Below are 20,755 nucleotides of genomic sequence, written 5' to 3'. Positions count from 1 at the left end.
GAATGCATTTGTGCTTTAATTATGAAATTTATATAAAAATTTGGTTGGGAGACAAGCCAATCATGCAAGTATGAGATTTTTATATCAAAAGAGGGCTATTGGGGGACTTTGCTGGTGGTCCAGTGGTTAAGAATCTGCTTTGCAGTGCAGGAGACGTGGGTTTGATCCCTAGTCAGGGAACTAAGATCCCACATGCTGAGGGGCAACTAAGCCCACACACTGCAGCTACTGGGCTTGAGAGCTCTAGAGCTCATGTGATACAACTAGAGAGTCCCTGCACTGCAACAAAAGCTCCTGCATTGCAACAAAGATCCATCTCTTGTGCCACAGCTGAGACCTAATGCAGTCAAATAAATATTAAACAAAAAAGGGCTATTGGGACTTCCCTGGTGGTCCAGTGGTTAAGAATTCGCTCTTTCATTGCAGGAGGCTCCAGTTCAAGGCCTGGTCAGGGGACTAAGATAACACAGGCTGCATGGTGAAGCTGAAATATACAAAAAGTAAATTCATAATAATAATAATAAATCTAAAACAAAACCAAAAAAGGGCTATTGCAGGTTGGGTCATTTGGGAGGCAGACTGTGAGATAGGGATTAATGTGAGGAAATCTATCTGACTGTGTTCTCAGGATCATACTCCCACTAGGGAAGGAAACAGGAGTGGGTGAGGGAGAAGCTGGGCTGAAATGTAGCCTCAGCAAGGGCCTCAGAGCCCTCTAGAAGGAGCTCTGAAGCTGGAGTAGCCCTATGGAGTAGCCTCCCTCAGTGGTGCTAGCGGTAAAGAACCTGTCTGCCAGTGCAGGAGACACAAGAGACGTGGGTTCAATCCCCAGATTGTGTTGGGAAGATCCCCTGGAGGAGGGCATGGCTACCCATTCCAGTATTCTTGCCTGGAGAATCCCATGGACAGAGCAGCCTGGTGGGCTACAGTCCATAGGGTCACAAAGAATCAGACACGACTGAAGCGACTTAGCACATATGCATGCAGTCTGCCACTGCTCTGAGGGTGCCAGGTCTTTGTGTCTTCACACTGACCCTACATTGATGAGTGCGGCATGATCTTGAGCAAAGCTTCCTTCTTCAACCAAGGGCATTTCCACAGAGGTTTGTCATAGTGGTGCATCACAGTCCATTAGCAGACTAGTCATCCACAGAAGACATGGGCTCCAAAAATGTTGCAGGGTCCAGCCTGCCTTCCACTGCCATTAGCCTTGAGTAGTATTGACTGTCCAGAATTCCCAGTACCCATTACCCTTTCTTCCTTCTACTTATTTTCTTGAAAATGTTTGCATTTTAAAAATTGGTGTTGAGAATGCTTTTCTGTCTCCAAATATCCCCCTCGAACCTATGCTGCTCCCCTCGGTTTCTGTGTGGGTAACCTTTGGTTGGTCTTTCACAGCTTTGCCCTTTTCTTTTCATGGAAATAAATAGTTTTCAAGGACTCAGAAACATTAAAGTCATCTCATTGTGTGGCTTTGGGAACTAATGGAAGAAGTGCTGGAAATGTGCTGGGAGAACTGAGTTATTACCTCTTGGGCCCCAAGCTCCTTGACTGTAAAATGAAGCGGGACATGCCCTGGGGTCTGATGTACGATATTAACATCCTCTGACTTACTTGGCTCAGGTAAAAAGAGACATAATCATAGATCAGTTTGGTTAATCCTAACTCAATTGGACTTCCCTGATAGCTCAGTTGGTAAAGAATCCACCTGCAGTGCAGAAGACCCCAGTTCAATTCCTGGTTTGGGAGGATCCCCTGGAGAGGGACTACGCTATCCACTCTAGTATTCTTGGATTTCCCTTGTGGCTCAGCTGGTAAAGAATACGCCTGCAATGTGGGAGACCTGGGTTCAATCCCTTGGTTGGGAAGATCCCCTGGAGAAGGGAACAGCCACCCACTCCAGTATTCATGCCTGGTGAATTCCATGGACTGTATAGTCCATGGGGTTGCAAAGAGTTGGACACGACTGAGTGACTTTTACTTTCACAGCTCAATTTGGTTGCCATTTCAGTTTCTGTTCAGTTCAGTCACACAGAAGTGTCCAACTCTTTATGACCCCATGGACTGCAGCACACCAGGCCTCCCTCTCCATCACCAACTCCCGGAGTTTACTCAAACTCATGTCCATTGAGTCGGTGATGCCATCATCCAACCATCTCATCCTCTGTCGACCCCTTCTCCTCCCACCTTCAATCTTTCCCAGCACCAGGGTCTTTTCAAATGGGTCACTTCTTCGCATCACGTTTTCTGTACTCTGTTCTGTACTCTGTGCCAAATATTCTTATCAAGGAGATGTGGTTTTGGACTGGACACTGGTGGGAAATGGTCTGTGGGTCCCTAAGAATTTCTGTTACACTGCACTTGGGAGTGGGCTGTAATTTACCATTCAGGTGAGAGCAAATAGCTCTCATTTTGAATGGCATTGATATATCAGCTCCTGTTGTTAGTGCTTAACAAATATTGACTCTAATCCTTAAAATAAGACAAGGAACTATTGTTTTCCTCATTTCACAGATGGGGACCTAGACGTGGGGAGCAGAATGAACTCCCCCAGATTTCCATTGCTGGTAAGTGGCCAAACGGGATTTGAACACAGGCAGATGGGTTTGCACACACACACACACACACACACACACACACACACACATACACATATACACATGCTTTTATAAAATACATATTTTTAACCCCTGGGAAACATTGTCCATCTTGTAAATTTATTTACTTATTTGTTTACACTTTGCCTTTTTCCTGAAAAGTATTTAAGGCAGTTTACAAGGATGTATAAAACTTGGCAGAAAAACTTGAAAGGCAAAGTTCAGACTGCAGTTTTCTATATTTGCCACAAGAGGGAAGTATAGCATTAGAGAGCACCTGTGTGTGAGCTACGTCGCTTCAGTTGTGTCCAACTCTTTGCGACCCTATGGACTGTAGCCCACCAAGTTCCTCTGTCCATGGGTTTCTCCGGGCAAGAATACTGGAGTGGGTTGCCATGCCCTTCTCCAGGGGATTTTCCCGACCCGGGGATCGAACCCATGTCTCTTGTGTCTCTTGCATTGGCAGGGGGGTTCTTTACCACTAGAACCATCTGGGAAGCTACTAACTAGTTATACCACTTGAATGTCAGATATTTAGTCACAAAGTAGACTCAGATTTTCATAACTTGCAAAAACAGCTTACTTTAAAGCGTAATCATGAATTACAAATGACCATAGCTTTTATCAACCTGAGATTTATCATCAAACTAATTCAACTTTTTTTCTTAATTGTAGTTGATTTACAAAGTTTCAGGTGTACAGCAACTGATTCAGTTAACTGAATCAGATTCTTTTTCAGTTTCTTTTCCATTATAGGTTATTAGAATCTGTTGAATATAGTTCCCTGTGCAATACAGTAGATCCTTCTTGTTTATCTATATAATATACAGTAGTGTGTATCTGTTAATCCCTAATACCCCATTTATCCCTCCCCCTCTCCTTTTCCCCTTTGGTAACCATACATTTGTTTTCTATGTCTGCGAGTCTATTTCTATTTTGTAAATAATTTCATTTGTATTTTCTTTCAGGATTCCACATATAAGTGACATCATATGATATTTGTCTTTCTTTGACTTCACTCAATATAATCTTTAGGCCCATCCATGTTGCTGCAAGTGGCATTATTTCATTCTTTTTAATGGCTGAGTAATATTTCATTGTATATATGTACCACATTTTCTTTATCCATTCATCTATTGATATATATTTAGGTTGCTTCCATGTCTAGACTGCGTGCTTCCCTGTGGCTCAGATGGTAAAGAATCTGCTTGCAATGCTAGAGACCCGGGGTTTGATCCATGAGTTGGGAATATCTTTTGGAGAACGGAATGACAACTCACTCCAGTAGTCTTGCCTGGAGAATTCCATGGACAGAGGAGCCTGGTGGGCTACAGTCCATGGAGTCGTAAAGAGTCAGACACAATGGAGTAACTAACACTTAAACACTTATAAATAATGCTGCTATGAACATTGGATGCTTGTATCTTTTTGTAATTCAGCTCTTTTCCCAACAAAATAAATTTTCTATATAATTCAAGGATAAGAGCAGAAGCCAGTATTGCTAAACTTTAAGATTTCAGTGAGATTCTTATAAGTTCTTCAGTGTAAGCTCAGCAATTATTTGACTACTAGAAGCATAAGGCTAATTATGAATGATAGGATTATAGTTTTTGTTTTTATTCCAGTAAAGATTGGTACATTAAAGTGGTGGAATTTTGGACTTCCCTGGCTGTCCAGTGGTTAAGAATTTTGGACTTCCCTGGCTGTCCAGTGGTTAAGACTCTGAGGTTCCAGTGCAGTAGGCATGGGTTCCATACCTTGTTAGGGAACTTAAATCCCACATGATGGCACCAAAAAAAAAGTGGTGGAATTTTTTTTCCCCTGGGTTGGGAAGATACCCTGGAGAAGGGCATGACAACCCACTCCAGAATTCTTGCCTGAAGAATTCCATGCACAGAGGTGCCTAGAGGGCTACACTCCAACCAAGTGACTAACATTTTCACTTCATACCATAATTTACACTTGAAAATGTTTCCAAAGACATTGTAATTGTTCAAATGATTGCCCTCCCCTTCTACCCCCACCCCGCCACCCCCTGCTTTTGTATTGGCCCAGTGTCATCCTGCAGTTGAGAGAAGCCTGGTCAGAGGCTAATCTGGAGAGGAGTATCAGCGATTTCAGGTCCATCTGCTGGGGCATGGAAGTATGATGTGGCACCCGAGGGTCCCCTGAGTAGGACGGCACTCTGTCCCATGTGGTTTCAGCCTTTGACTAGGTCTCTGTTTGGTCCTCCCCACGAAGGACCTTGAGTTCCCCGCTTCACGGTCAGGCTTTCAGCCTTGCCCTAAGCAGCTGGTAGCCAGGGAGCCTGTGCTGGGTCTGCTCACACTAATCCTTCTTCCCTGAGAACTAGACCATAGCTTCTGTCCTCCAAGGTCCTGCTGCCTGTGGTCAGAGATGATGATAATCAATCACGATAGCTAAACTCAAAAACTTAGTTTGTTCTGGTCTCTGAACTAGACATTTTACAAGTATTAACCTGTTAAGTCATATTCCTTTTTTACAGATGAGGAAACTAAGGAGCAGAGAAGTTAGGTACTTTACCCACATTCATGCTACTAGTAAACTGCTCAAGTTCAAACTCTGGGTTCCAGAGTCTGAGTTCTTTCCTGACCAACCAGCCCCTCCCAGTGGATACCACTGCTGTCTCATCTGACCTCCAAAGACAACAGGTAACATCTGGTCCCCAAAGTGCCAAGTTAGCATAACTCTGTGCTATGGCATTTGCTGTTTCTGCCACATGGGGATTCCCACTCATCCTTTAAGACCCAGTTTAGGGAACATTTTTCTCGGAAGCCTTATCTGATTCTCCCTCTCCCCTAAACCCTCCAGCAGACATGACCACTTCCCACCAACTAGGCTTTCCTCTTTGCTGTCATATTTGTTGCATTTCTAATTGCTTCCGGGTCTATTTCACCCCAACTCCACTGGGCACTTTTGAAAAATTATTTGTGTATTTGACTTCACTGGGTCTTTGCTGCTGTGCCCAGACTCTCTCTAGTTGCTATGAGTGAGGGCTACTCTTCGTTGCAGTACACACATGCTTCTCAATGTGATGGCTCCTCTTGTTGCAGAGCACAGGCTCTGGGTGTACAGGCTCAGTTGCCCTGTGGCATGTGGAATCTCCCTAGACGAGGGATTGAACCTGTGTTCCCTGCATCGGCAGGTGGATTCTTAACTTCTGGACCGCAGGGAAGTCCCATTGGGCACTTTTGAACAAACTGAAGGTAGAAGCTGGGTCTTGTTTGTTTCATTTCCTCCTACATCCAAACTGCAGTCACAGCAGCAATTAGTGAGCACTTCAATGTATTAAGAAGGATGTTTAGGATAGAGGTTATCTCATTTAATGACAGCCCTTCGAGAGAGATATTTTTATCCTCATTTTACAGACAAAAATAGAGCTCAAATAACTGCTACCAACTGAAAAAGCTGGACTCGAACCCAAGCTTGTCTGATCTCCAAGCCTATGCGTGTAACTATTAGACTCCACGCTTTTCTTTGACAAATGTGATAGAAAATGACTTGCTATAAATTTATTTAGTTAAAACAGCATCCGTTATTCAATAACAGACTTTATCCAAAAGTATAAAAAATAATGCAAGTTAATTGCTTGAATTCAAGTAGTTAGAATTACGAGCTGGGGTTTAAACTAGGGCTGCTGAGGCCAGGGGCAGCTGCCCTCAGTCTTTGTGGCCCATGTTAGAAGGGCAAGATCTTTCTCAGGAGAGGCTTTCTTGACTGATAGATCAGGCTGAAACTGCTGACTGCCTGAACCAACCACGGGATGGCAAGGTCTTTGGCCGTCACAGAACCACCAGTCTTGGGCATTTGGTTGACACCTCTGACCATGTGTGGACCTCGGTGAGCAGGTCCCTGCCTCACCCAGATTCCCTCCCACTTTCTGCTAGCTCTGTGTCCCATGATGTACCACAGAAGAGCCTGCCTAAGAATTGCTTCAGAGTCTTTGGAAAACCACTTCCAGCAAGAGTATCTATTTCTCCTCTGAGGATGAATCTGATTTCTGGAATAGACAACTGCCAAGTCTGATGAATGAATGGTTGATCAAGCTGAATGATATCACAACGGGTCGCAAATGACATCCAACTTGCAGGTAATTCAAGTGATTTTCTTGTAAGGATTGTTGTAATCTGCTTCTGAAGGCATTTCCTGAAGACTGGTTCCAAAAATATTTTTGAGCAGTGGCTACGTCGGCTGCATTGTCGGGGATGAATTTTGGAAGCAAAAAACTCACTTAATATGTTTTCAGTACAGAATTTCTGATAGAAGTGTCAGTATATCCATCATAGGGCTTTCCAATCATCCATGTGTTTTGTGATTGGTATTGCCTGAATAGCTATTTGGATCTAAGATTTAAAATGTTAGTTTTAACAAATGATAGAGTAAAATTTTGGATGAAGATAATATACTCTTGTCTCCTTATGTCAAAAGCAGGTTAGATTTGACAAAAGCTGCTGGAGTGTTATGGGCTTCCCCCGCAGCTCAGTGGTAAAGAATTGCCTGCCAACGTGGGAGACACTGGTTCTATCTGTGGGTCAGGAAGATATCATGAAGAAGGAAATGGCAACCCATTCCAGTATTCTTACCTGGAGAATCCCATGGATAGAGGAGCCTGTTGGCTGTGGGGTCACAAAGCATCAGACATGACTGAATGACTAATTAACAATAACTGGAGTGTTACATCATAAATACATCTATTTACCTTTATTTCTTTAAGATATACAAGGGAATTTTATACTTATCTGTTATTTTCAACTCAAACTGCATATTCTGACCAAATTGAGTCATTAAAAAAATAGATGGAGGGTAAGATATCACAAAAATTGATTTCTTTTCCTTTAATGAAATCTGTCTGTGACCAGGAATCCCTCATCTCATAAATTGCTGACATCGATGATAGTCAGCTGGACGTGAAAAAAAAAAAACATTATTTTGTCCAAGTCAACCAGTCTTTGAGCATTTCATGAACTATATGCTGTGTTGAGTATTAGTTTCATAGTTTTTATTTTTAAATTTATTTTGGCCACTCAGATTGCGGGATCTCAGCTGTGCTATGCGGGATAGAACCTAGGCGCCCTGCAGTGGAAGCTTGGATCCTAACCACTGGACCACCAGGGAATTCCCAGTTTCATAGTTTTTACTACAAGCTTTATTTTGTAAGAATTCCAACGTTAGCCTTTTTCAACTTAATTCCAGAACTCGAGTTTGAGGAAAGCATACTAAAATGGACTGTGCATTCTGTTACAGTGGTCCTCTTTCCTTCTCCCTTTCCTCTGTCCTGATACGACAGGGGCAGTTGTGAGGAATAGAAACCGCGCAGACTGGACACTGAGAGGCTGGAGAGCTAGTCACTGCAGTGACTCCAGTGTATCAGTTTGTATTAGCCAAATCTCAAATACCATGTCATATCACTTATACATGGAATCTAAACAAAGAAACTTGTCTATGAAGCAGAAACAGACTTGCAGACATAGAGAACAGACTTGTGTTTGCTGGGGGGGAAGGGAGATAAGGGAAGGGTGGACTGGGAGTTTGGTATTAGCAGATGCAAACTATTACACGTAGGCTGGATAAACAAGATGGTCCTCCTGCATATAGCACAGGGAACTATATTCTATATCCTGTGAAAGTTTAGAAAGTCGCTCAGTCGTGTCCGACTGTTTTCAACCCCATGGACTATACAGTCCATAGAGTTCTCCAGCCCAGAATACTAGAGTAGGTAGCCTTTCCCTTCTCCAGGGGATCTTCCCAACCCAGGGATTGAACCCAGGTCTCCTGCATTGCAGGCGGATTCTTTATCAGCTGAGCTATCAGGGAAACCCTGATATATATCTAATATATATATCATAATATATCTATTATGATAAATCATAATAGAAAAGAGTATGAGAAAGAATGTATATGAATGTATAATCTGAATCACTTTGCTGTACAGCAGAAACTAACACAACTTTGTACATCAACTATACTTCTATAAAACAAGTTAAAAAATATTAGCCAAGTCTTTTAACATTTTTCAGTCTCAAATTCCTTCTCCATGAATGAAGACTTTGGAAAAACTCTAAAACAAAAATGTTTTTTTATTTTAAAGGTTATATCACTAATATGTTATCCCTTATCATAGAAGAACAAATGTCTAAGTATGTTGACAGTCTTTGGTTTGCTAGACAAGTCCAAGATGACACTTATTTGTTTGTACCAGCTTCCCTGGTGGCTTAGAGGGTAAAGCGTCCGCCTACAATGCGGGAGACCCGGGATTCAATCCCTGAGTTGGGAAGATCCCCTGGAGAAGGAAATGGCAGCCAACTCCAGTACTCTTGCCTGGGAAATTCCATGGACTGAGGAGCCTGGGAGGCTGCAGTCCATGGGGTCGCAAAGAGTCGGACATGACTGAGCGACTTGACTTTCACTTTCACTTTTATTCTATTCAAAAGCCTGAAATATTTTCTCTTGCCCAATTAATTCATAGAACATCAATGGTCCCTTAAGGACAGTGAACCATAAAACATTTCTATTTCCTAGTTATACCTGTATCATACTGGTTTATTCTTGTGGTGGTAAGCGGGGGGGTAGGGGCATTGATTTCTGTATTTTTGGTTTTAATAATTCATGAATGTATACTACCACCATACACATACTTACAAGTGTGTGTGCAGATGTAAGTGGCATGTCAGTAAAGAATTGCTTTATTCATAGGTGTATCCTTGGCAAATAGAACAAGGTCTGATTTTCCAGGTACCATGCTAGGTCCTTGAGATGTAATAAAACACTTTAAAGATCATCCTAACTGCAACTCTTATTTAACCTAGCTTATACTTATTGAAAGTTTACCTAAAACAGTTACTAGATCTATCTGACTGGTACAGGACCCAGTTAATCTATTTTCAAGGCACTTAGCTAATATGTTTTGAAGATCAAAAAACATTCTAGCTTTGACTGCATAGCATTTTCCAGAAATATACTACTCTTTGTAGACATCCGTAATTTAGTTTTTGAAATCACTTAGAAGTTAGCTGCATGTAATTCTTTTCTCTTTGACACAAAGGGATGTTAGGGATGGTGAATTTTAATAAAATGCTAAGATGTTTTCTGAAGAAAATTAAAGCAAAATTTATTCACATAATCATAACATTTCCAACTATAAGGGGAACAAACTCAAAATATACCTGGAATGAAATGAATATCCCTAAACAAATATTTCCTCCCAAATAAATAAATAAACTGCATGTACATTTAAGTTACAGTAGTAGAAGTGGTATCTACTGATTCTACTGTATATTGAATATTTTAGGGGATACTTGGAATAACATATCCATTAGAGATTGTTGCTGCCATTAGTCCATCCGAAGTTAGACCAGGGTGGTTAGTGAACAGATGTCCTATTTTATAAGCAGGAGTTTATCCAATCTGATGCACTTAATTTGGAAGAGGAGATTGAAAGAGAGCATGAGAGATCTCTTCATGTGGAGAGTGAAAGTGAAAGTGTTAGTTGCTCAGTCGTGTTGGGATTCTTTGCAACCCCATGGACTGTAGCCTGCCAGGCTCCTCTGTCCATAGGATTCTCCAGGCAAGAATACTGGAGTGGGTAGCCATTCTTTTCTCTAGGAGATCTTCCTGATCCAGGGATCGAACTTGGGTCTTTTGCATTGCAGGTAGATAGATTCTTTACCATCTGAGCCACCAGGGAAGCCCCTTATGGAGAGGGGCCCATCTTATGTGTTGTTCCAGACGGAAGCACCAAGCTCACAAGCAGAAGTTACAGGAAAGCCAATGGAGGCTCTGAGTTATGAAGAGGCTTCTAACCCTGAGAGCTGTTTTACCTGGAGTCAAAAACTGTGAGGCTGTGGGATCTGGGTCAGAGCCTCCCTTAATAGGCTGCAGCCTGATGGCTCTGTGATGTGATTTGAACACTGAGTTATATTTCATTTAGAGTATCCATTTCCAATTGATTCGTGAGTTTATTTATAGTAATAACAGTCTTGATAATGACACAGCAGTTTCTCATTTAATATAATGAATGAATTTACATTCAGTATAATGAAAAAGAAAGGTGAAAAAATTTTTACTTAGAAAATTCAGTTTAAAAACTGGATGAAATATTCTGATTAAGCTATGTGGAATTTTCAGGGACATATCACTGATTTTTTCATTAAAGGCAGTCTGCAGCCTATAGCACTGTGCACTTTGATAAGTGACTTCAAGAAAGTAACATTATCCTCTTCTTTAGACAATCTTCCTTTCAAAGGTCTATTAATTTTATTTTTCACTCTTTAAGGAAACTTGAGGGACTTTCCTGGAGGTTCAGATGGTAAAGAATCTGCCTGCAATGCAGGGGACCTGGGTTCCATCCCTGGGATGGGAAGACCTGCTGGAAAAGGGAATGGCAACCCACTCCAGTATTCTTGCCTGGAGAACCCCATGGGCAGAGGAGCCTGGCAGGCAAAGTCCAAGAGGTCACAAAGAGTCAGACATGACTGAAGCAACTTAGCACGCAAGTAAATTTATGGTAGAAGAAGCCCATTTTCCTTTAAACTAAGTTCTATTTATAAATACATATCGAAATAAAAACGAGATGGCAATATATAGTTTCAAGTTTATTGCTGCTGCTACTGCTGCTAAGTCGCTTCAGTCATGTCCGACTCTGTGCGACCCCACAGACGGCAGCCCATGAGGCTCCCCCGTCCCTGGGATTTTCCAGGCAAGAACACTGGAGTGGGTTGCCATTTCCTTCTCCTTTAAGTTTATTAACAACATGTAAATTGCTAATGCTTTAAATTATGTGATATCTCAAAATTGAGTCTTTTAGTCATTTATATTACTTGGGGGAAGTTCTCTGTATTTTCAGAAACAGCATAAGCCTTGCTCATGTGGGATAATGTAATGTCATGGAGTGCTTTTCATATCTATTATCTTTTTTAAAGTTCGAAATGACTTTGAATTAGGTAGTTCGAATTACCTTTTGAAAGGGTAGTTACTGTTATTATTCCCATTTTATTGATGATGATTCTGAGGCTTGAAGGCTTAAGTAATGTGGGAAGTCATATGTTCCAGTAGGAGGCTGGGAGCTGGATTCTTAAAAAACTTTTTATTTTATATTGGAGGATAACCAACAATAGATTAAAAATGTTGTGATAGTTTCAAGTGCACAGCAAAGAGACTCAGCCATAGATACACATGTATCCATTCTCCCCCCAAACGCCCCTCCCACCCAGGCTGCCACATAACACTGAGCAGAGTTCCCTGCTATGGCTAACCTTGTTGATTATCCATTTAAACTACAACAGCATGTACATGGCAATCTCAAAATCCTTAACTATCCAGTTTAGGGGCTGGATTATTGACTGCAAATTCCATGTTCTGTGGGCTGAACAGAATACCAGAGGTAAAAGGATGGAAAATGCAGTTTCTAAAATAATACCCATCTACTTAAATGTCAACTATGACCATACCTTGTGCTTAGTATAGACATCAGCCTCAAGACTATCTGGTTATAAATGTTACTAAACAGATATAATCAGGGAATCCTCTTGTTTTCCCTGGACTGATCTTCAGTTTCTCTATGAGCATTGGTTATCCATCTGAGATGCAGTTCTCTGTTTAGATGTTTTCAAAAACTTAGAGAAAAACATCAGTTGTTTCTGCTTCTAAGGTCCTTGTTTCCTCTCCTACTTCTCAAACTTTCTTCCTCTCTCCACGGCTCAGACTGCCTTTTGAACACGAAGGCAGCAAGAACCAAAAACCTGAGGATCTGAGAAAGACAGAGGGTTCATTACTAAGCCTTCCTCTGAATCTCTTCTGCAAGATTTCCAACTGACTTCCACACCTGGAGCGGAGTTGCTTCTCATCGCTTCTTTACATGGAAAGTTAAACACTGACTTTTTAAAAAAGTATAGAGGTAACAAAATCATATTATAATCAGGAAATAAAACAAATTGGGGAAGCCCTTGCTAATATGACTACTTAGCAATTTACCATAATTTAGTTTGCCCTTCTTTCCTTTTTTGTATGTTGTGCGATAACCTAGGGTTGGCTGTCTCCTGTCTTTCTATGTGGTCTTTGTGAAAAGAATCCGTTCAATTTAGTGCTGTTGGGAGCAAAGTAGAAATTACTGACACCTTCCCTGGGGATTTGGAAGAGAAGCTCTATGAGTTTAGCTTCTGCACCAAAGGGCTTGTTGAACCATTTTCCCAACAAAGGTAAGTTCCTCATCCCACCTTCAGAAGATATCCTCATGCTAGCTGCTTAGAGAAGACAATTTTTTTTTCACATTATTGTGATTTGCAGTCATACTGCACTTATAGTATTTTGTTCTTTCATTAACATTATCATCTAAATATTTCCCCTTTCTCTACCTGCCTTATATGTCTCCGGCTTTTAATGATTGTACAATATATCCAGGAAGATGTATCCTCTCATGCACTTATTCATTCCTCTAATTGTTGGACACTTAGATTGTGATTAACCAATAATGAATATTTAATTCCCACTAGGTTGTTTAAATTTTTAAAATTTTAGATTTCAGCTTTTTAAAAGCATGCTTGGTTCACATGCATATGTAAAAATGTAAACATGATCAAAAGATTTAAAAGTGAAAAGCACATTCCCCAAGCCCCAGCTATCCAGGCCCTCTATTCAGAAGCAATGGTGATCAGGTCCTTCCAGAAGTACTCTATGCATACTCTATGCATGGATGTATATGCACCTCTTTCTATTTTACTGCGTCCTGGCCATAGGGCTGCTTAATACAGTGTGTGGTTTGTGCAAGGACCCTACCCTGAGGCTGCTTTCACTTAGAGAAAAGGGCACAGTTTACTCCTACCAAGGTACTACCCACTGTCTAAGCCTGCAGGGGGCAGAGGGGCAGAGCGGAGGAGCCAGTTTTATAGACTAGAGACCTGGGTGGTTAATCCTGTATTTAGCTAGTTATCTCTTGATGGTAATTTGAGTTATTTCCTGTACAGACTACAACCTTGCACCAAAAAATGTCTATATGCACATCTGTGGATTTAATTTTTGGAAATGCAATTGCTGACACGAAAAGCATATGTAACAGTACCCCCATTCACACCGAGGAAGTTCATGACCAGAGGTGGCTGGCTATGTAAAGACTTGCCTGCTTTGGAGACTTCAAGCAAGGGGACTCTTCAGGGAGCTTCTAAAGGGCCGTCCAACACTGTCAGACTCTGGAGCCAGCTGGCATTATTTCACTGCCTCTGACAAGGATTTAACCCTTTGGTTCATCTTTGGTTTTCTCACACTAGAAGAAACCATAGCACTCAATTCACAGGGCTGTTGTGAATGAATTCATACAGAGTTCTTAAAACAGTATGTTGAAAAGGGCTTAACAAATGTTAGCTGCTATCATCATTGCCATCATCATGCTGTTCTTGCAATTCTGGGCAGGCTATCTGAGAACCTCAGTAAGGCCTGAGACACTTTCATACTTTAGGTCCTTTCGATTTAAGTAGCTAGGAGCCTGGCAGGCTACAGTCCATAGGGTGGCAAAGAGTCAGTTCAGTTCAGTTCAGTCGCTCAGGAGTGTCTGACTGTTTGCAACCCCATGGATTGCAGCACGCCAGGCCTCCCTGTTCATCACCAACTCCCATGGTTTACCCAAATTCATGTCCATTGAGTTGGTGATGCCATCCAACCATCTCATCCTCTGTCGGCTCCTTCTCCTCCTGCCCTCAATCTTTCCCAGCATCAGGGTCTTTTCAAATGAGTCAGTTCTTTGCATCAGGTGGCCAAAGTATTGGAGTTTCAGCTTCAACATCAGTCCTTCCAAAGAACATACAGGGCTGATTTCCTTTAGGATGGACTGATTGGATCTCCTTGCAGTCCAAGGGACTCTCAAGAATCTTTTCCAACACTACAGTTCAAAAGCATCAATTTTTCTTCACTCAGCTTTCTTTATAGTTCAACTCTCATATCCATTCATGACTACTGGAAAAACCATAGCCTTGACTAGACGGACCTTTGTTAGCAATGTTTCTGCTTTTTAATACGCTGTCTAGGTTGGTCATAACTTTCCTTCCAAGGAGTAAATGTCTTTTAATTTCATGGCTGCAGTCACCATCTGCAGTGATTTTGGAGCCCCCCAAAATAAAGTCTGCCACTGTTTCCACTCTTTCCCCATCTATCTGCCATGAAGTCATGGGACCAGATGCCATGATCTTAGTTTTCTGAATGTTGAGCTTTAAGCCAACTTTTTCACTCTCCTCTTTCACTTTCATCAAGAGGCTCTTTAGTTCTTCTTCACTTTCTGCCATAAAGGTGGTGCATCAGTTCAGTCAGTTCAGTTCAGTCACTCAGTTATGTCCGACTCCTTGCAACCCCATGAATTGCAGCACGCCAGGCCTCCCTGTCCATCACCAACTCCCGGAGTTCACTCAGACTCACGTCCATCGAGTCAGTGATGCCATCCAGCCATCTCATCCTCTGTCATCCCCTTCTCCTCCTGCCCCCAATCCCTCCCAGCATCAGACTCTTTTCCAATGAGTCAACTCTTCACATGAGGTGGCCAAAGTACTGGAGTTTCAGCTTTAGCATCATTCCTTCCAAAGAAATCCCAGGCCTGGTGTGTAGCTGAGGTTATTGATATTTCTTCTGGCAATCTTGATTCCAGCTTGTGCTTCTTCCAGCCCAGTATTTCTTGTGATGTACTCTGCATATAAATTAAATAAGCAGGGTGACAATATACATCCTTGACGTACTCCTTTTCCTATTTGGAACCAGTCTGTTGTTCCATGTCCAGTTCTAACAGTTGCTTCCTGACCTGCATACATATTTCTCAAGAGGCAGGTCAGGTGGTCTGGTATTCCCATCTCTTTCAGAATTTTCCACTGTTTGTTGTGATCCACACAGTCAAAGGCTTTGGCATAACCAATAAACCAGAAATAGATATTTTTTTCTGGAACTCTCTTGCTTTTTCGATGATCCAACGGATGTTGGCGATTTGATCTCTGGTTCCTCTGCCTTTTGTAAAACCAGCTTGAACATCTGGAAGTTCATGGTTCACGTATTGTTGAAGCCTGGCCTAGAGAATTTTGAGCTTTACTTTACTAGCGTGTGAGATGAGTGCAATTGTGTGGTAGTTTGAGCATTCTTTGGCATTGCCTTTCTTTGGAATTGGAATGAAAACTGACCTTTTCCAGTCCTGTGGCTACTGCTGAGTTTTCCAAATTTGCTGGCATATTGAGTGCAGCACTTTCACAGCATCATCTTTCAGGATTTGAAAGAGCTCAACTGGACTTCCATCAGATATTACTAAAGTGACTGATCACACACACACACGCAGGTCACTGGATTTCAGTGAGGGTCAATTTTGTGATGAATTCTCACTCTGCTTCCCTGTATAACTTGCCACTGGATTAGCTGCCCATCCGTCGGGCTGATGCTGGGTCCTAGCTCCCAGGTGAAGTCCTCCTCTGCCTCTTAGGTAGACCCCAGCAGTGTGGACAGTTCTGGTGGTGTGTGTTTGCGTGCATGTGCCCTTGTGAGGTTGGGGCATAGGGTGATTGCAATTGTCTGCCTCACTCTCTGGACAGTCCTTAGCCCAGATCCAGTTGCAGGGGCCTTGCCAGGGTACTGCCACAGGCAGACAAGTGGTGGAGAGGGAGGAGCAGGTGTCCCCACTCACTGACTCATTGGCCTGGCTCTTGACCTCATTTTCCATGTTCTGAAAGGGTTTTGGCAGCAGTACCAACTCCCAAAGTTAGCTGAAGGCTGCGTGTGTATGAAACAGTTTGCTGCTCTGTCAGAGGTTGAGAAAAGTTGTTCTTCCTAAAGGTGATGACAATTTTCAGTGTTGCAAAGGGAACAAAGGCATTATTTGCAAATTAACACATCAGTCCACATAAATGTAATTCAAATAGCCTAAACAAGGCCCAGGAGCAGGGTCAGTCCTTTTCTCCACATAGAGACGGTAGGTGTGTAGGTTACCTTCTCATTACGGTGTGGCTGGCAATAACCCCCTGGGGCCCTGGGCTTTTGTTGGTAGCTTTTGTTTATGTCATTTTTGTAAAATCAGTGCGGGTGTTTGAAGCACTCAGGTTTCCTAGAGGCTGTGTACTTGTTATAGAGTGCCTGTGAGTGTTCCGTAAAGTCAGAGAAGGTTCACAGAGCTGCTTTTGGCCAAAGGGGCCTGTTTCAATAGCTCTAAATTGCTCTCGCCGTCTGAGCTCATGTCTGGTCCCGAAGACAGATTGTGTCCTTTCTGTAGTGCCTTCATTTCTTACTCCTTCTGTGTTCTTTTAAGGAATGGAGCCCTGTCCCCTATGTTTCTGCCTGTTTCTGAGGTGTGTATGGGACTGAAGCATATCATTGCATTTCCCACCTAATTAATTACACAAGTATTTCTGAGTGGGCACCAAATTAATATGGCCTCATTTCTTTCTGTGTCCCCCAAATATTTCCCAGTGACCTCAGTAGGGTCATTTCTGTGGTTTGTTTCTGGTTTCACTAGTCTTTTGCTGAATGTGTTTATTTATTTCCATTGTGATACGTATCTAAGTTGAGATTTTAGAAATGTGTTCTTGTCTTAAGAGCAAACCAGATGTCAAAGCTATTTGGTTTTGTTGGTTTGCTATCTGACTCTCTGGTAGATGTTGTAAGGATTGTTAATCCCGGGCAGGATTTTACATAAGAGAATTTAAAAGAGTGGTCCTTTCCTTGGAAGTTTAAAAAATATTACAAAACCAGAGTTCCACGCTGAGTGAGGACTTCGGTCACTCTAACCTTGTGTCTGCTTTGCTATTGACCATGTGAAGTGTGTGAAAGTCGCTCAGTCATGTCCAACTCTTAGCGACCCCATGGACTATACAGTCCATGGAATTCTCTCAGCCAGAATACTGGAGTGGGTAGCCTTTCCCTTTTCCATGGAATCTTCCCAACCCAGGGATCGAACCCAGGTCTCCTGCATTGCAGGCAGATTCTTTACCAGCTGAGCCACAAGGGAAGCTATTGACAATAAAGGGTCACTTCTAATAATAATGATGGTGATTCTATTTATAAGCTCTCTACTGTTTACCAAGTATTCTCATGGTCACAGCTGTATTTGTCCTCCAAATTGCAATATGAAGCACGAGGTGATGCTGTTGTTTAGTTGCTAAGTCGTGTCCAACTCTTGCGAGCCCATGGACTGTAGTCTGCCAGGCTCCTCTGTCCATGAGATTTCCTAGGCGAGAGCACTGGAGTGGGCTGCCACTTCCTTCTCCAGGGGATCTTCGCAACACAGGGGATGGAACCTGCGTCTCTGGCATTTTAGGCGGATCCTTTATCCCTGAGCCACCAGGGAAGCCCCGAAGTATGAGGTAGAACCATAATAATTATATGTCATCCTACCCCCTTTTTGACTCCACTCCCTCCAAGAAGGCAATTTCAAAAGGCTCAAGTAAACAGAAAAGGTAACTATGAATCATCTGGGTCTTCTTGACACCGAGGGGATTCCCAGAACGTGGGACTTTCCATTTTGAAATGAAGACAGATCTGGGTGAAGCAGGAGGTGTTGGTCACCCTGCCACTCTCTGCATACCCCAATAGACAACTGTGACCAAGAAGGCCAGTCTTCTCCAGGGCTCTCCATCCATCACACTGCCCTTCCTGATCCCATCTTCTTATACTGGGGTCCTTGCCAGGCCTGCCTCCCAACCCCTACCAGCTCTTATTCTCTATTTTTCTGGAGCAAAGCTTAATTCAAAAAGGTGCCCTGTTAAAGGAAAAAGAGTGAACTCATGTTGATTGTGATTCACCCCCAAACCTCCTAAAAGATAAAGCAAAGAGAAAGGAATCAAGATATTTTTGTTACCATAGGAACGTAAGAACTGACAAGGGGAAATTGGAATGCTTCATCTGCTATAAGACCTCATTACTTGGAGCTCTCAGCAGTTGATGGAAGGAGGGTGGCCATGGGATGAGGTTTAGCCAAGCTACGAATCTGAGAATCCAAAACAGACCAAAGGGCAGCAAAGCAGAGAAAATATACAAGAAATTCTCTGTGAGGGAAATCTGTATTTATGAAACACATTTTGTAAAAGAGATAATGCACTATCATATAATCATGAAAACTAGACCCGGTTGATAATAAGATTTCCCAGGTAGTGCTAGTGTTAAAGAATCCGTCTGCCAACGCAGGAGATGTAGGTTTGATCCCTGGGTTGGGAAGATCCCCTGGAGGAAGACATGGCAACCCATGCCAGTATTCTTGCCTGGAGAATCCCATGGACAGAGGAGCCTCGCGAGCTATAGTTCATAGTGTTGCACAGAGTCAGACACGACTCAAGCGATTTAGCATGCACACACACATATAGAAACTACAGAAGTTTCCAGGTAAAGGTAAAGGGAGAGTTTGTAGAGCTGAGCTTCCCAAATAGAACTAATGACCGCATCACAGCCACAACCAGAATTAACAGACAACTAGTCAGTGGGCAAAACTAGTTTTCAGGGTATCTGACAAATGGGAGAGGTCTGAGAGGTGAAAAGACAGAGAGATAAAACTAGAAAGCATAGCCGGGTGCCCTAAGTATAATCATACCACACACAAAAAAATTTTAGGAAGTGGAGAAGAAATCAGGGAAGAGCATGAGGCGAGAACTAGAGGATAGATGAAGGAATTCTTCCTGGAGCTTTGTGAAGAGTATCTCTGCCAGTGAAAGCAGAGAGTCCTCATTAAGACAGAGAGAGCGTCATTCTCCTTGGCAGTTGCTGTCTGCCTTGTTTGGGGCTCTTCCAAATGTGCTTTTGCTCCCATCTCATGAAGATGTTGGAAGTTTGTCTCATTTATTCCTAGTAACTTAAGGAAAAAAATCTTTTGGACATGCTGCTCAGCATGTGAGATCTTAGATCCCCAACAAGGGACCAAACTGCACCCCTTGCTGTGGAAAAGTGTGTGCATGCTAAGTTGCTTCAGTTGTGTATGACTCTTTGTGACCCTGTAGACTGTAGCCTGCCAGGCTCCTCAGTCTATGGGAATCTCCAGGCAAGAATATTGGAGTGGGTTGCCATGCCATGCCACGTCTTCCAGGGAATCTTCCCGACCTAGGGATTGAACCCATATCCTTACGTCTTTTGCACTGGCAGGCAAGTTCTTCACCCCTATCGCCAAGCATGGAGTCTTAATCAGTAGACTGCCAGAGAAGTCCCCCTGGTAACTTCCATGCCTCTATTTTAAGCAGCTTAGTTATTATTCTTTACCAGCGTGGACAAATGATGGTGGAGGGACCATGATTGGGTAGAAGATATTGGAAAGATGAACTGGAGTTCCACTTCCCAGGTGTTGGTTTACAGGCCATCCTGCCCACTCTTTGATTGGCTGCTCCTGGATATTTCCATTTTTTTGCATTCTCTCTCCTTTTGATAGCCTTAAGTCTTCTATAACTATTTCATCTAAGGTTCATTTTGTTGAACAATCATTCTTGGAGTACCTATTATCTGCCAGAAGTGTGGATATATTCTGGGCTTTAACTGGTGAATGAGACAGTTTCAGGGAACACTGTCTCTGGGAACATGGCCTCCAAAGTTATGACAGCAATCTTGCAACAGCTACCATGGAATCAAAAACTGAAATATATACTGACAATATTGCCTAGAGTAACCCTCCTTGCACTCTGAGCAAGGTGAGAAAAGTCAGGAGAGTATGTTTTCATGTTTCCCGTTCAAATGAACATTTAGCAATTTAAAAACTTATTAAGCTGCTACTATGTGGCCATACTGTTCCAACTCATATGATCTTTTTAAGAACCCCATGAGCGGTGCTATTATTAACTCATTGATGTAACAGGGACACAAAGAGACTGAGAAACCCTCCAAGGGATAAACTGCCGGGAGCCGGCATATTGCATATTGCATATTGAGTGCGGCACTTTCCACAGCATCATCTTTCAGGATCTGGAATAGTTCAACTGGAATTCTATCACTGCCGGGAGCCAGCGTGAGGCACTCCGCCCGTGGCAAAGGTCATGAGGAAGGAGGCTTGGCATATGCAAAGGCGGGATCGAGCCTCAGGAGTCCCCCTGGAAATTCTCAGAGTCTGCCTACTTTCTGCTTTGTGCTTTCACCTACACCTCTGACTTTACGGGGGGCTGTCCCCCACTACCTCTCTCTGAAAAAAAGAGTTAACTTACAGCTCCAGTTAATAAAGTTCC

Source organism: Bos javanicus, chromosome 9 (assembly GCF_032452875.1).
Source record: "Bos javanicus breed banteng chromosome 9, ARS-OSU_banteng_1.0, whole genome shotgun sequence".
Taxonomy (NCBI): domain Eukaryota; kingdom Metazoa; phylum Chordata; class Mammalia; order Artiodactyla; family Bovidae; genus Bos; species Bos javanicus.
Note: the sequence above shows the minus strand (reverse complement) of the source record.